General features: G+C 36.2%; 1 long non-coding RNA gene across 2 annotated transcripts; it reads left to right on the forward strand.

The window, feature by feature from the left end:
* The first annotated feature begins 1682 nt into the window (after positions 1–1682).
* On the forward strand, positions 1683–5498 carry LOC143675932 (uncharacterized). 2 transcript variants are annotated; one of them, XR_013171695.1, is made up of 4 exons: positions 1683–2270; positions 3616–3698; positions 4549–4721; positions 5426–5498. It is a non-coding gene; the product is annotated as an uncharacterized LOC143675932 (long non-coding RNA). The 2 variants fall into 2 exon arrangements; XR_013171694.1 differs by lacking the exon at positions 4549–4721.
* The last annotated feature ends 9311 nt before the right edge of the window (positions 5499–14809 follow it).

The following is a 14809-nucleotide window of genomic DNA, read 5'->3' on the forward strand; positions in this document are numbered from 1 at the left end:
CATTTCTTCCTGAGGAAGCTTCTAGGGGGCTACACATCTTGACCCACCAGTCTTCTCCTGCTGTTGTGGTCAAGAGCATTTATTTCCCCTCTGAGTTCATTATTTAAACCCCCTTTCTTCTCTTGGTCTGTCCAAATTTTACCCATTTTTCAAAGTACAACTCAATTCATAGTAGAAATCTCTAAACCTCATGACAAGACACACCCAGTTATTCTTTGGACAGCTCTAGGAATATCAAAGCGTTGGCATCTGGGATACATAGCACAACCATTGAAAAACAGTAATCAATTGTATAATCTTGGGAAACTTAATTCTTGGCTTTGCATTTCAGTTTTCTTTTTCTGCCAAAGAGACTGCTATATATTTGCTTCCATATAAAGCTGGTATCAGAAAACTGCATTTGTTATAAATTTAGAACAGTGCCATTTCATATTATTAACCAGATTTTATATAAAAGAATCACAGTCTGTCCACTGACCTTGTTAAGTATAATAAAGTTATTAGTTAATGCACATTAAAAATGAATAAGATTCAAAAGGAGGTAAGTCTAAACTATAGTTGAAAACCAGACTTATTATTTTAGAACCACGCCATGTACTCATCCTTTAAAAATATGGCACTTTTTCTATTATTTTGACAGCAAACATATTTTTCTCTCCTTAAAAAAGTAATTTCCAACAAATGTTTTCCTGCTATGCCTTCATATCAGATGAAAATTCACCTTAATATAACACTTACAATAAAACTTTTAGTGGTGAATATGGTGCAAAGTTTGCGTGGGTGTTATGTTGGCAGATGTGGGTTTTTCCAAAGGAAGCGATGGCATGTGGGTCCAAATCATATAGAGGAAAACTAAGACTCAGCAAAGGATACTGTTGAAAACTTCTGTTACTTTGTATTCTCTGACCTTTGCCGGGTTTGTTAAGACTCATTGAGAAGAAGGAATGTTGGGGTAAAAAAGATAGCTGAGAGAAGCAGAAAATCTTTGCAGTAAAGTTTAGATAAAGTAACCCTTCCAAAATAGCCAGCAGTTCTGCTGGGCATTCAGAGAAACAAGAGGAACCAGCTTTCAAACATGAAAGAGATAATAAATTATTTCTTCTAAGCTAGTCTAAAGGAAGAGAGAAATTGCCCTGCCAGGGCTAGAGAGGTAGAATCACCGTCTACTGCTGACAATGGCTGCTAACAGCCTATAGCTTTTGTCATGTCACACTGCCAGCATCCGCCCTGTTGCTGACAGACACTGACCTTTGGTAGACTTGATTCACTAAAATAATGAGAGGCCAGAAGAAATGTATTTGCATAATGTAAAGAGGGTATGTGTAACTGCGGGAGGAATGTCATGTATAATAAAAGTGCTAAGCATTTCGTTCCAACAAACTAAATGCATAACCCTAGGGTCAGTCTCATCCAATGTGCAAACCCTCAGAGCATTATTTGGACATAGATATTGGTACATTTCAGTCTTTTTAGGCATTCCAGCAGACCTCTTTCATATAAGGAGGGAATCTAATATGGTAGAAAGAGTTTGGAGTTAGTAGGCAGATCTAAGATTCACACTTGCCTATTGTGAGCTTTAGAGTAAGTCCTCTATTCTTCCTGAACCTTAGCTCCTAAGGCGTAAATTGGGGACAGTGTTGCTACGGAGACTGAATGATGTAACAATCTAAAACTTTCTCAAATGATGCACATTTTAAAAAGTGTTAATGTCACAGGATTAAATATCCATGCCATTTTAGCCTGAGTGCTTTGAGAAGCAGACTTGAAGGAAAGTTAAATGTGCAAGGATTATATTAGGGGAAGTGCCTGGGTGAGGGAAATTAGGGAGGGAGTGGAGAAGCTGGGAAAGCGGACTAATCCTGATGCCCATGTGGCTGCAAGTGAAAGAGAAGAGTAAGAAGGTTGGGTGAATGCGTCTTACAGTCTAAGTTTTGGCAAAACCCTGAGTCTTCAAGACAAAGATGGCTGTCAGGAGAGTCCCATATTTCCCAGGAATGGGTTGGCCTTAGTATTGCTTCTACCCTGGGTCACTGGCAGAGAGAAGCATGGCTAGGCTGTAAACACAGCAGTAGAAATCAAAGCACAACTGCTAAGTCAGTTCTGCTCCCTGTGGTTGGAGGTGCACGTTCTGATGGCTACCAAACATAACTTATGCTCCTAGAAAGGCTTCTCAGAAGAAGACACCTGGACGAAAGAAGGACCAGCATGAAGAGCTTTGGTGCACGGTTCCAGGCAGGGGGAGCAGACACTCTGAAGGTCCTGAGTCTACAGTAAGCTTCACCATGTTCAAGGTGTTTCGTATGTATGGCTAGAGTGACAGTAAGGGAGGGGAGAGCTGTTGGACATGAAATCAGAGCACTAGGCAGGGGGCATTAAGGGGGGGCCTTAGGGGTGGGGAGTTAGAGATTGTTTAGCAAGACAGCAGCTTTATCAGAACTAGTAGTTTTGATAGATTAGTGTTTACTATGTGAAAATTGGATTGTTGTGGGCAAGGAGGAATTCCTGTTAGAAGATCTGGTCCAGGTGAGAAGAGGCCAGTGCCTGGAGGGATGGTAAAGCAGGGGTAGGAGGAATTTAACCCATCTGGGATATGTTTGTTAGTCTGGTCCAAAAGCTTTTCTGGTGACTTGGATGTAGGCAGGATAAAAACAGGTTTCAAGGATTATGCCTATCCCTCTGGCTTTAGAAACTTTGTTGATATGATTGTTTTTTCACTTCAAATGAAAGAGTGAATGAAGATCAGGTTTTAAGAGAGGGGAAGTCAATTTTTCTGAGTTGGACATGTTAAAATGAGATCCTTATTAAACATTCAAGTTAAAAATGTTAAGAAGGTAATTAGACTAGGTGTTTGGAATTTAAGGAGGAAATGAGATCCGGAGATATAATTTTGGGGTCATTGACATACAGACGATATTTAAAGTTATGGTAGCAGACAAGATTATGTACAGGAGAAAGGTAAATAGAGAAGAGAAGATGTCGTAGGACTAAATCCTTGAGTAGTGCAACTTTGAAAAATACAGACGAGATGGAAGAAATAACAAGGAGAATGCAAGGGGGCAGTCAATGACATAGAAGAAGCAGAAAATTGCAGTAGGAAACCTGGAAAAAACCCTATTTCAAATAAGAGGGAAAAATCAGTGCTATTCCATGCCATTTTATTATTACTATTATTACTATTAAAAATTGTAGGTTTAGAGAAATGTCATGCATAAAATAATGAGTTCACATGTACCACCATCACCACCCCTCACATACAGTTTTCCTTATTAACACTTTGCATCAGTGTAGTGCCTTTGTTACAGTTGATGAAAAAGTACGATAATTAAACTATTATGTGTAGTCCATAGTTTATATTAGGATGCACTGTTTATGCTGTCCAGTTCTATAGTTTTTTTCTTACATTTTTATTCTGGGAAAATATACATTTAACCTAAAATTTCCCATTTCAATCACTTTCAAGTATACAGCTCGGTGCTGTTAATTTCATTTGCAGTGTTGTGCTACCATCACCACTGCTCATTACCAAAACTTTTCCGTGCCCCTTTAAGGTTAAGTTAGAAGACTGGGGAGGTGGTCATTTAATACCACAACACAACTATTATCTCTCTTCTATAGGCTTATAGAGGTTTGATGAGTGGTCAAGCCCCATGCTGCTAATATATGGTAAATCCTGGACTAAAATGCTGCTCTGTTTATAGGTAAGTATATTTGTATGTGTAGGTGTGTGAATGCATATATCTATATTCATTCTTTTTTCATTCTGTCACGTGTTTTGATTGATCACCCTATGCTAATCACACCGAAGCTCTAGCTTTACCTCTTCAACCACATCAGCTGTTCCTTGAAGAAAGGACCATGCCGGGCACAGCTGCTGAACACACCTTCGCATCCAGCACAGCACTGTCCTCAGAGATGGTGCTAAGAGTTTGTTAGCTGTTTGGGCAACAGTTGCCTTATCCAGTGATGAGCCAGGCTGACAATGCAAGCAGAGAGCAACGGCCAGTACCTTGCCACAGTGTTCAACCCACTTGGATGTTTCATCTCTCTGCAGAGGAGGAATTCCTTTCCCTTGCCCTTTCCTACTTCGAATGAGTCTAGAGACCACCTCAGAAACAAACAGAAAATAATTGGGGAAACTTGCTATTCTCTAGGTCTCCTAAAGCAATTATTTATTCCCCAGCTTTCTAAGGTAGAATTTTTGAGTATAAGTGTAACTTAACTTTGTGACAAAATATGATATTTAGACACATTTGCTATTTCACGGGTCAGTTCATTTGACCTACAATTCTCATAAAGGCAGTACTTTATAACAAGTAGTTACCAACCATGAAGCTGGAATTGTGGTTCTTTGAAAACCAATATACACATGGAGTGTAAAATGTATTTACTGTTTGAGTAGTAGAGATGGAGCACACGTCTCTAAGGACTATGGTATCACTTTGACAGTGAACCATTTCTGCTGCATATGCAAACCTGTCTTATTATATGCCAGCGGAATCCCAGGTGTAAATGCTGACCAGGCTTTTCTTTATTTTGTTACCATCTTAGTGTCTGAAACAGGTGTTTGTGACTTTGGAAATGAACGATTCATCATCTGTGTTGCCATACTCCAATGATTCTGAGACAGCCAGGACCTAAGGGAGCTTGGCATGGAGAAAACATTGGTGACATGTGAACTGTCAATAAACATTTGATGTGCTGTCATATGGAACAGGAAGCAGGTTTGCTCTGTTTGGGTCCAGAAGGCAGAACTAGGATAAATGTACAGGAATTATAGAGAGGCAGATGTGTACTGAAAGCTAAGGAGAACTTTCTAACACTTTGAATTGATTGAAATTGAAGAGTTCATTTGCACAATGTAGTCAGTTCCCCATTGCTCAGGGGTGTTAAACAGAAGACAGTTAAGATTTCTCTCCAAGGGTGCCCTACAGCAGTTCTGATACTGTGTTTGTTCTTGGAGTAGATGATATCTAAGCCATCTTCCTAATCAACTAACGGGGGTCTTCTAGTGTCTATGTAAGTTTGGAGATATTTAGGCAGGGAGGCCATCACTTTTCCCCATCTCTCTCCCGTATTTCTCTTGTATACCACTGCCAGCAAGTTGCTATTTTCAAGTGCTTTGAAAAGTGTGGCCTATGAAACAGATAATCAGCTGAGAGGCTAGGGTGGTCCAATGCCCAGGCCCCTTGCTAAAAGTCTGTAACAAATCTGCTTCAGCCAAGCACAAAGGTCAAGAAAATAAACAATCTCCTCTGAAGGGGAAAAATGTAATGACAGATGCTAAAATGGCATTGATTGTATCTTAGTGAAACATCAGGTCTTAGGACCCTTTAACGATTACGCCAGAGACCTGATATCCTGCTACTATATAGAATGCCTTAGTTCTGAAATCATATATTGCCTTGTGCATTTGTTTCCTTTACAGAGCACTAACGTCGGCTGGCCGTCACCAGAAAATATCTCCTGTTTGTAAGTCCCAATAAACCCATGTCTACTTCTGTCCCTGGTGGATTTTTGGGTCTAGCAGCTGTACCATCCTGGGCTTTGCTTGCTGTGCATTCTTCCAAAATGGAAGATCGTTTTTCTCACAATCCCTTTGTCATATTTCAGGACATTAGCTTTTTTTTCTATTTTTTTCCCACATTTTTACATTCAAGTCATTATTTTTTCACTGTCCTGTCCAAGCTTGCTCCTTGCCTCATGTCCCCCTATAAACTCCCTAAGGGACATGATCTATCAACTGCTCCATTTCATTTACTCATTTTATCATGTGGCTCACAGTCTTTCTTAAGATCTGCCTTTATGTCTGTTTGGATGATATATTCAACAATTTGGCTTCTCGTATGCTTGAAATTCTCAATTCCAATGAACTTCACCTCCATTCTCATTCAGCTATTTACTCCTATGGTCAAAAGATTCATTTTCCAGAATTCACAACTTTTCCCAACATTCTCTGGTCATATAAGGTACATAAAGAAATGTGTACATGTCATAAATGTATAGTTTGATGAATTGTCTCAAACGAAATCCGACTATGTAATCAGTAAAAGATCAAGAAAATAGCCAGCACCTTAGATGAACTTCCATTCAATAAATCCCCAAGATTAATTACAAGCCTGACTTCTAACTATGAGTAGTTTAGCACAGTTTTATAATTTTTATTAATAAAGTCATACAATATATATTATTTTGTGACTAGCTCCTTTTGTTGAATATTATGTTTGTGGGTTTATCAATATTGTTGCATATAGTTCAGTCTCATTGCCTTAGAATTCTCCACTATGTGAATGCATCAAAATCTTCGTGTGCCTTCTATTCATGAATGGCATTTGATTAGTTTTCACTTGGGATCCATTTTAAATAGTGTTGGTATAAGCATTCCAGTACTTGTCTTTTGCTGAATATATATTCTCTTGAGTATACCTAGAAGTGGGATTGTTAAAGTGGCTAGACTAATTCATACTTCAATCATTACTGAGAGTCTCTATTTGCTCTCTGCCCTGACTAACTCTTGGTATTTCCTTTTTTTTTTCTTTCTAAGTGGTGGTAAACCACTGTGGTTTTCATTAGTATTTGTAAGTATCTGTTACTGTTTTCCATCTCATCATAATATAGTCAGAAAATCTACTTTGATTGATTTAATATTTTGAAATGTAGAGGCTCTCTTTATGGCCCAAGATACAGTTGATTTTAATAAATGTTCCAAATATCCTGTTCATTAACTGTTTTGTTCAGGAGCTTCCTTTATCACTATTGAAAGAGGTGTGCTAAGCTCTTTCATGACTAATAACTGGCTTATTTCTCATTTAAGTTCTACTTATTCTAGATTTGATTATAATAAATCTGTATTTGGTATATGTATAGAATTAGAATTGTGCTATGTTCATGTGGGATTAATCCCAGTGACATTATGATATGACAAACTTTATTCCTACTAACGTGTCTTGTCTTAACATATCCATTTCTATTTGTTTTGTTGTTGTTGTTGTTTTGCTACTTAGAGTGTGTGTTTGTAAGCACCTTATAATTGAGTTTTCATTTTTAATCCAATGTGACAATTTTAATCTTTCAGTGAAGTATTAGATCATTTACATTTAATAGTAATTGTTGACTTAATTGGGTTTTTATCTTATTACTATTTCCTATTTGCATAATCTATTTTATATTCCTCATTTCTTCTCCTTCTTTTAGATTAATTAAATATAATTTTTATTGTTCCCACTTATCCTTTTATTACTTTGTAAGATTATATTGTTTTAATTACCCTGGAGGTGACAATATACATCATAGTATGATATGAATTATTACTTTTATCATTTCTTGATATAGTCAAAATCCTGAAAATGTCACATTTTATCCATTACAATTTCAGCATTATTTCTATGCATACTAGTTTTATATATATTTAATATGTACAAGACATTTATATTATTGTTTGGCACAGTCAATATTCATTTAAATTTAGCCACATATTTATTGTTTCTGGTGTTCTTTATTTCTTTTTGCATTTCTTTGTTTTCATCTATGAATGTTTTCCTTCTGAAAATTTCCCTTTAGTATGTCTTTTACTGTGTACTTGCTGATGTCAAATCCCCTCAGTTTTTGTTTGTGTGAAAATATTTTTTCCCCTTTATTTTTGATGGTTGTATTTTGCTAGGTAAGAATTTTATGTTGACAATTATTTCCTTTCATCACTTGCAAGAGGTTTATCCATTGTGCTCTGTATTCCATTGTTTCTGTCCAGAACCTGATATTTTTGTCAGCCAATGTGTTTTTTTCTATGACAGCCTTTAAGATTTTTATGTTGTCTTTGGTTTCCAGAAGTTTTACTATGATACGCCAATGTATGATTTTCTTTGTATTTATTCTTCTGAGGGTTCTATGAGCTTATTGAATCTGTGGGTCTTTTAGGAATTTTGGAAATTCTCAAACATTGCCCCTTCAGATATTGATTTTTCTCCATCTCGTCTCTATAATGGGACTTCATTTACACTTGTAGTACATCTTTTGACACGTCTATTATGCTTTCATCTGATATTTCCATTCTTAATTCGTCTTGTACTTCAATTTGTATTTTTGCTATAGAGCTGTTATTTATTTCACTAATCCTGTATTTTTATGCTCCAATCACCTGCTAAATCCATCCATCCTTAAGTTCTGATATTGTATTTCAAAGTCATACAATGAATACTTAGCTCAGTTTAAAAAAATTCTAATTGTCTTATAAAATTATCCATTCCTTCTTGTTCTCTAATTTATTACAATATTATTGATACTCAATTTACAATTCCCATCTGTTAACTCTACTTCATAGTTTGGCAAATTTGTCCTATAAAGAATCAGATAAATATTTTTGGCTGTATGGGGTATATGTTCTCTAGCATAATTTTTCAACCTACCATTGCAGCATAAAAGAAGCCCTGGACAATCAGTAAATAAGTTAATATGGTTGGGTTCTAAGGAGACTTTACTTACACAAGGAGGCCTTGAGCCATATTTGGTCTGCAGGCCATAGCACCAATCTCTGATCCTTATCATCTTTGTATTGGTTTCTATAATCTTATATTTGCCTGGATCAATCATGTAGGCCTGTCTCTTTACATGTCTAGTAATTTTTGGTAGTATGTCAGACATCATTTTTAAAAGAACTGTAAAATCTTTCTACAATGATATGTTTAATCAGATTTTTTTTTTTTTGCTGTTTTGTGTGCAGATAGAGTGTGGGTATGATTACTCAACCCAACCAAGGGTTGAAATATACTGGATATTATTGTAGTTTTTTAAAACTCAGTCTAATTCTGATCTACCCTTGTTCCTATGGAGTTATCTTCCCAGAGTTTTTTATTGAAACCCTTGTGGATAATTGTCTATTTGACCCTGAGAAGTTCAGAGATTTATTTCTCAGCTTTATTGACTTTCAGCTTTTCTCATTAGCCACCATCCCTAAAATGCTTCAAAGTATCTTTATTTTATTTTTTTTTTATTTTTTATTTTTTTTTTATTAATTAAAAAAAGAATTAACAAAACAATTAGAAATCATTCCAATCTACATGTACAATCAGTAATTCTTAATAACATCACATAGTTGCATATTCATCATTTCTTAGTACATTTGCATCGATTTAGAAAAAGAAATAAAAAGACAACAGAATAAGAATTAAAACAATAATAGAAAGAAAAAAAAACAAAAAAAACAAAAACAAAAAACCTATACCTCACATGCAGCTTCATTCAGTGTTTTAACATAATTGCATTACAATTGGGTAGTATTGTGCTGTCCATTTCTGAGTTTTTATATCCAGTCCCGTTGTACAGTCTGTATCCCTTCATCTCCAATTATCCCTTCTCTTTTTTTTTTTTTTTAATTAACGGAAAAAAAGAAATTAACCCAACACTTAGAGATCATACCATTCTACACATGCAATCATTAATTCTTAACATCATCACACAGATGCATGATCATCATTTCTTAGTACATTTGCATTGGTTTAGAAGAACTAGCAACATAACCGAAAAAGATATAGAATGTTAATATAGAGAAAAAAATAAAAGTAATAATAGTAAAATCAAAACAAAACAACACAAAACAAAACAAAAACCTATAGCTCAGATGCAGCTTCATTCAGTGTTTTAACATGATTACTTTACAATTAGGTATTATTGTGCTGTCCATTTTTGAGTTTTTGTATCTAGTCCTGTTGCACAGTCTGTATCCCTTCAGCTTCAATTCCCCATTGTCTTACCCTGTTTCTAACTCCTGCTGAACTCTGTTACCAATGACATATTTCAAGTTTATTCTCGAATGTCCGTTCACAACAGTGGGACCATACAGTATTTGTCCTTTAGTTTTTGGCTGGATTCACTCAGCATAATATTCTCTAGGTCCATCCATGTTATTACATGGTTCACAAGTTTATCTTGTCTTAAAGCTGCATAATATTCCATCGTATGTATATACCACAGTTTGTTTAGCCACTCTTCTGTTGATGGAGATTTTGGCTGTTTCCATCTCTTTGCAATTGTAAATAATGCTGCTATAAACATTGGTGTGCAAATGTCCGTTTGTGTCTTTGCCCTTAAGTCCTTTGAGTAGATACCTAGCAATGGTATTGCTGGGTCGTATGGCAATTCTATATTCAGCTTTTTGAGGAACCGCCAAACTGCCTTCGACAGTGGTTGCACCCTTTGACATTCCCACCAACAGTGGATAAGTGTGCCTCTTTCTCCGCATCCTCTCCAGCACTTGTCATTTTCTGTTTTGTTGATAATGGCCATTCTGGTGGGTGTGAGATGATATCTCATTGTGGTTTTGATTTGCATTTCTCTAATGGCCAGGGACATTGAGCATCTCTTCATGTACCTCTTGGCCATCCGTATTTCCTCTTCTGAGAGGTGTCTGTTCAAGTCTTTTTCCCATTTTGTAATTGGGTTGGCTGTCTTTTTGCTGTTGAGATGAACAATCTCTTTATAAATTCTGGATACTAGACCTTTATCTGATATATCATTTCCAAATATTGTCTCCCATTGTGAAGGCTGTCTTTCTACTTTCTTGATGAAGTTCTTTGATGCACAAAAGTGTTTAATTTTGAGGAGTTCCCATTTATTTATTTCCTTCTTCAGTGCTCTTGCTTTAGGTTTAAGGTCCATAAAACCGCCTCCAGTTGTAAGATCCATAAGATATCTCCCAACATTTTCCTCTAACTGTTTTATGGTCTTAGACCTGATGTTTAGATCTTTGATCCATTTTGAGTTAACTTTTGTATAGGGTGTGAGAGATGGGTCTTCTTTCATTCTTTTGCATATGGATATCCAGTTCTCTAGGCACCATTTATTGAAGAGACTGCTCTGTCCCAGGTGAGTTGGCTTGACTGCCTTATCAAAGATCAAATGTCCATAGATGAGAGGGTCTATATCTGAGCACTCTATTCGATTCCATTGGTCGATATATCTATCTTTATGCCAATACCATGCTGTTTTGACCACTGTGGCTTCATAATATGCCTTAAAGTCAGATACCGCGAGACCTCCAGCTTCGTTTTTTTTCCTCAAGATGTTTTTAGCAATTCGGGGCACCCTGCCCTTCCAGATAAATTTGCTTATTGGTTTTTCTATTTCTGAAAAATAAGTTGTTGGGATTTTGATTGGTATTGCATTGAATCTGTAAATCAATTTAGGTAGGATTGACATCTTAACTATATTTAGTCTTCCAATCCATGAACACGGTATGCCCTTCCAGCTATTTAGGTCTTCTATGATTTCTTTTAGCAGTTTTTTGTAGTTTTCTTTATATAGGTTTTTTGTCTCTTTAGTTAAATTTATTCCTAGGTATTTTATTTTTTTAGTTGCAATTGTAAATGGGATTCGTTTCTTGATTTCCCCCTCAGCTTGTTCATTACTAGTGTATAGAAATGCTACAGATTTTTGAATGTTGATCTTGTAACCTGCTACTTTGCTGTACTCATTTATTAGCTCTAGTAGTTTTGTTGTGGATTTTTCCGGGTTTTCGACGTATAGTATCATATCGTCTGCAAACAGTGATAGTTTTACTTCTTCCTTTCCAATTTTGATGCCTTGTATTGCTTTTTCTTGTCTAATTGCTCTGGCTAGAACCTCCAACACAATGTTGAATAATAGTGGTGATAGTGGACATCCTTGTCTTGTTCCTGATCTTAGGGGGAAAGTTTTCAATTTTTCCCCATTGAGGATGATATTAGCTGTGGGTTTTTCATATATTCCCTCTATCATTTTAAGGAAGTTCCCTTGTATTCCTATCTTTTGAAGTGTTTTCAACAGGAAAGGATGTTGAATCTTGTCGAATGCCTTCTCTGCATCAATTGAGATGATCATGTGATTTTTCTGCTTTGATTTGTTGATATGGTGTATTACATTAATTGATTTTCTTATGTTGAACCATCCTTGCATACCTGGGATGAATCCTACTTGGTCATGATGTATAATTCTTTTAATGTGCTGTTGGATACGATTTGCTAGAATTTTATTGAGGATTTTTGCATCTGTATTCATTAGAGAGATTGGTCTGTAGTTTTCTTTTTTGTAATATCTTTGCCTGGTTTTGGTATGAGGGTGATGTTGGCTTCATAGAATGAATTAGGTAGTTTTCCCTCCACTTCGATTTTTTTGAAGAGTTTGAAGAGAATTGGTACTAATTCTTTCTGGAACGTTTGGTAGAATTCACATGTGAAGCCATCTGGTCCTGGACTTTTCTTTTTAGGAAGCTTTTGAATGACTAATTCAATTTCTTTACTTGTGATTGGTTTGTTGAGGTCATCTATGTCTTCTTGAGTCAAAGTTGGTTGTTCATGTCTTTCCAGGAACCCGTCCATTTCCTCTAAATTGTTGTATTTATTAGCGTAAAGTTGTTCATAGTATCCTGTTATTACCTCCTTTATTTCTGTGAGGTCAGTAGTTATGTCTCCTCTTCCATTTCTGATCTTATTTATTTGCATCCTCTCTCTTCTTCTGTTTGTCAATCTTGCTAAGGGCCCATCAATCTTATTGATTTTCTCATAGAACCAACTTCTGGCCTTATTGATTTTCTCTATTGTTTTCATGTTTTCAATTTCATTTATTTGTGCTCTAATCTTTGTTATTTCTTTCCTTTTGCTTGCTTTGGGGTTAGCTTGCTGTTCTTTCTCCAGTTCTTCCAAATGGATAGTTAATTCCTGAATTTTTGCCTTTTCTTCTTTTCTGATATAGGCATTTAGAGCAATAAATTTCCCTCTTAGCACTGCCTTTGCTGCGTCCCATAAGTTTGATATGTTGTGTTTTCATTTTCATTCGCCTCGAGGTATTTGCTAATTTCCCTTGCAATTTCTTCTTTGACCCAGTCGTTGTTTAGGAGTGTGTTGTTGAGCCTCCACGTATTTGTGAATTTTCTGGCACTCTGCCTATTATTGATTTCCAACATCATTCCTTTATGGTCCGAGAAAGTGTTGTGTAAGATTTCAATCTTTTTAAATTTGTTAAGACTTGCTTTGTGACCCAGCATATGGTCTATCTTTGAGAATGATCCATGAGCACTTGAGAAAAAGGTGTATCCTGCTGTTGTGGGATGTAATGTCCTATAAATGTCTATTAAGTCTAGTTCATTTATAGTAATATTCAGATTCTCTATTCCTTTGTTGATCCTCTGTCTAGATGTTCTGTCCCTTGATGAGAGTGGTGAGTTGAAGTCTCCAACTATTATGGTATATGAGTCTATTTCCCTTTTCAATGTTTGCAGTATATTCCTCACGTATTTTGGGGCATTCTGATTCGGTGCGTAAATATTTATGATTGTTATGTCTTCTTGTTTAATTGTTCCTTTTATTAGTATATAGTGTCCTTCTTTGTCTCTTTTAACTGTTTTACATTTGAAGTCTAATTTGTTGGATATTAGTATAGCCACTCCTGCTCTTTTCTGGTTGTTATTTGCATGAAATATCTTTTCCCAACCTTTCACTTTCAACCTATGTTTATCTTTGGGTCTAAGATGTGTTTCCTGTAGACAGCATATAGAAGGATCCTGTTTTTTAATCCATTCTGCCAATCTATGTCTTTTGATTGGGGAATTCAGTCCATTGACATTTAGTGTTATTACTGTTTGGATAATATTTTCCTCTAACATTCTGCCTTTTGTATTATATATATCATATCTGATTTTCCTTCTTTCTACACTCTTTTCCATATCTCTCTCTTCTGTCTTTTCGGTTCTGACTCTAGTGCTCCCTTTAGTATTTCTTGTAGAGCTGGTCTCTTGGTCACAAATTCTTTCAGTGACTTTTTGTCTGAGAATGTTTTAATTTCTCCCTCATTTTTGAAGGATAATTTTGCTGGATATAGGAGTCTTGGTTGGCAGTTTTTCTCTTTTAGTATTTTAAATATATCATCCCACTGTCTTCTAGCTTCCATGGTTTCTGCTGAGAAATCTACACAAAGTCTTATTGGGTTTCCCTTGTATGTAATGGATTGTTTTTCTCTGGCTGCTTTCAAGATCTTCTCTTTCTCTTTGACCTCTGACATTCTAACTAGTAAGTGTCTTGGAGAACGCCTATTTGGGTCTAATCTCTTTGGGGTGCGCTGCACTTCTTGGATCTGTAATTTTAGGTCTTTCATAAGAGTTGGGAAATTTTCAGTGATAATTTCTTCCATTAGTTTTTCTCCTCCTTTTCCCTTCTCTTCTCCTTCTGGGACACCCACAACACGTATATTTGTGCGGTTCATATTGTCCTTGAGTTCCCTGATACCCTGTTCAAATTTTTCCATTCTTTTCCCTATAGTTTCTGTTTCTTTTTGGAATTCAGATGTTCCATCCTCCAAATCACTAATTCTATCTTCTGTCTCTTTAAATCTATCATTGTAGCTATCCATTATTTTTTCTATGTTTGCTACTTTATCCTTCACTTCCATAAGTTCTGCGATTTGTTTTTTCAGTTTTTCTATTTCTTCTTTATGTTCAGCCCATGTCCTCTTCATGTCCTCCCTCAATTTATCGATTTCATTTTTGAAGAGGTTTTCCATTTCTGTTCGTATATTCAGCATTAGTTGTCTCAGCTCTTGTGTCTCATTTGAGCTATTGGTTTGTTCCTTTGACTGAGCCATATTCTCAATCTTTTGAGCGTGGACAGTTATCTTCTGCTGCTGGCGTCTGGGCATTTATTCAGATTTCTCTTGGTGTTGGACCCAGCAAGGTTGTAATATTTTTCTGTGAAATCTCTGGGTTCTGTTTTTCTTATCCTGCCCAGTAGGTGGCGCTCGTGGCACCCGTTTGCCTGCGGGTCCCACCAGTAAAAGGTGCTGTGGGACCTTA

This window comes from Tamandua tetradactyla, chromosome 3 (genome assembly GCF_023851605.1).
Source record: "Tamandua tetradactyla isolate mTamTet1 chromosome 3, mTamTet1.pri, whole genome shotgun sequence".
In the NCBI taxonomy this organism is placed as follows: domain Eukaryota; kingdom Metazoa; phylum Chordata; class Mammalia; order Pilosa; family Myrmecophagidae; genus Tamandua; species Tamandua tetradactyla.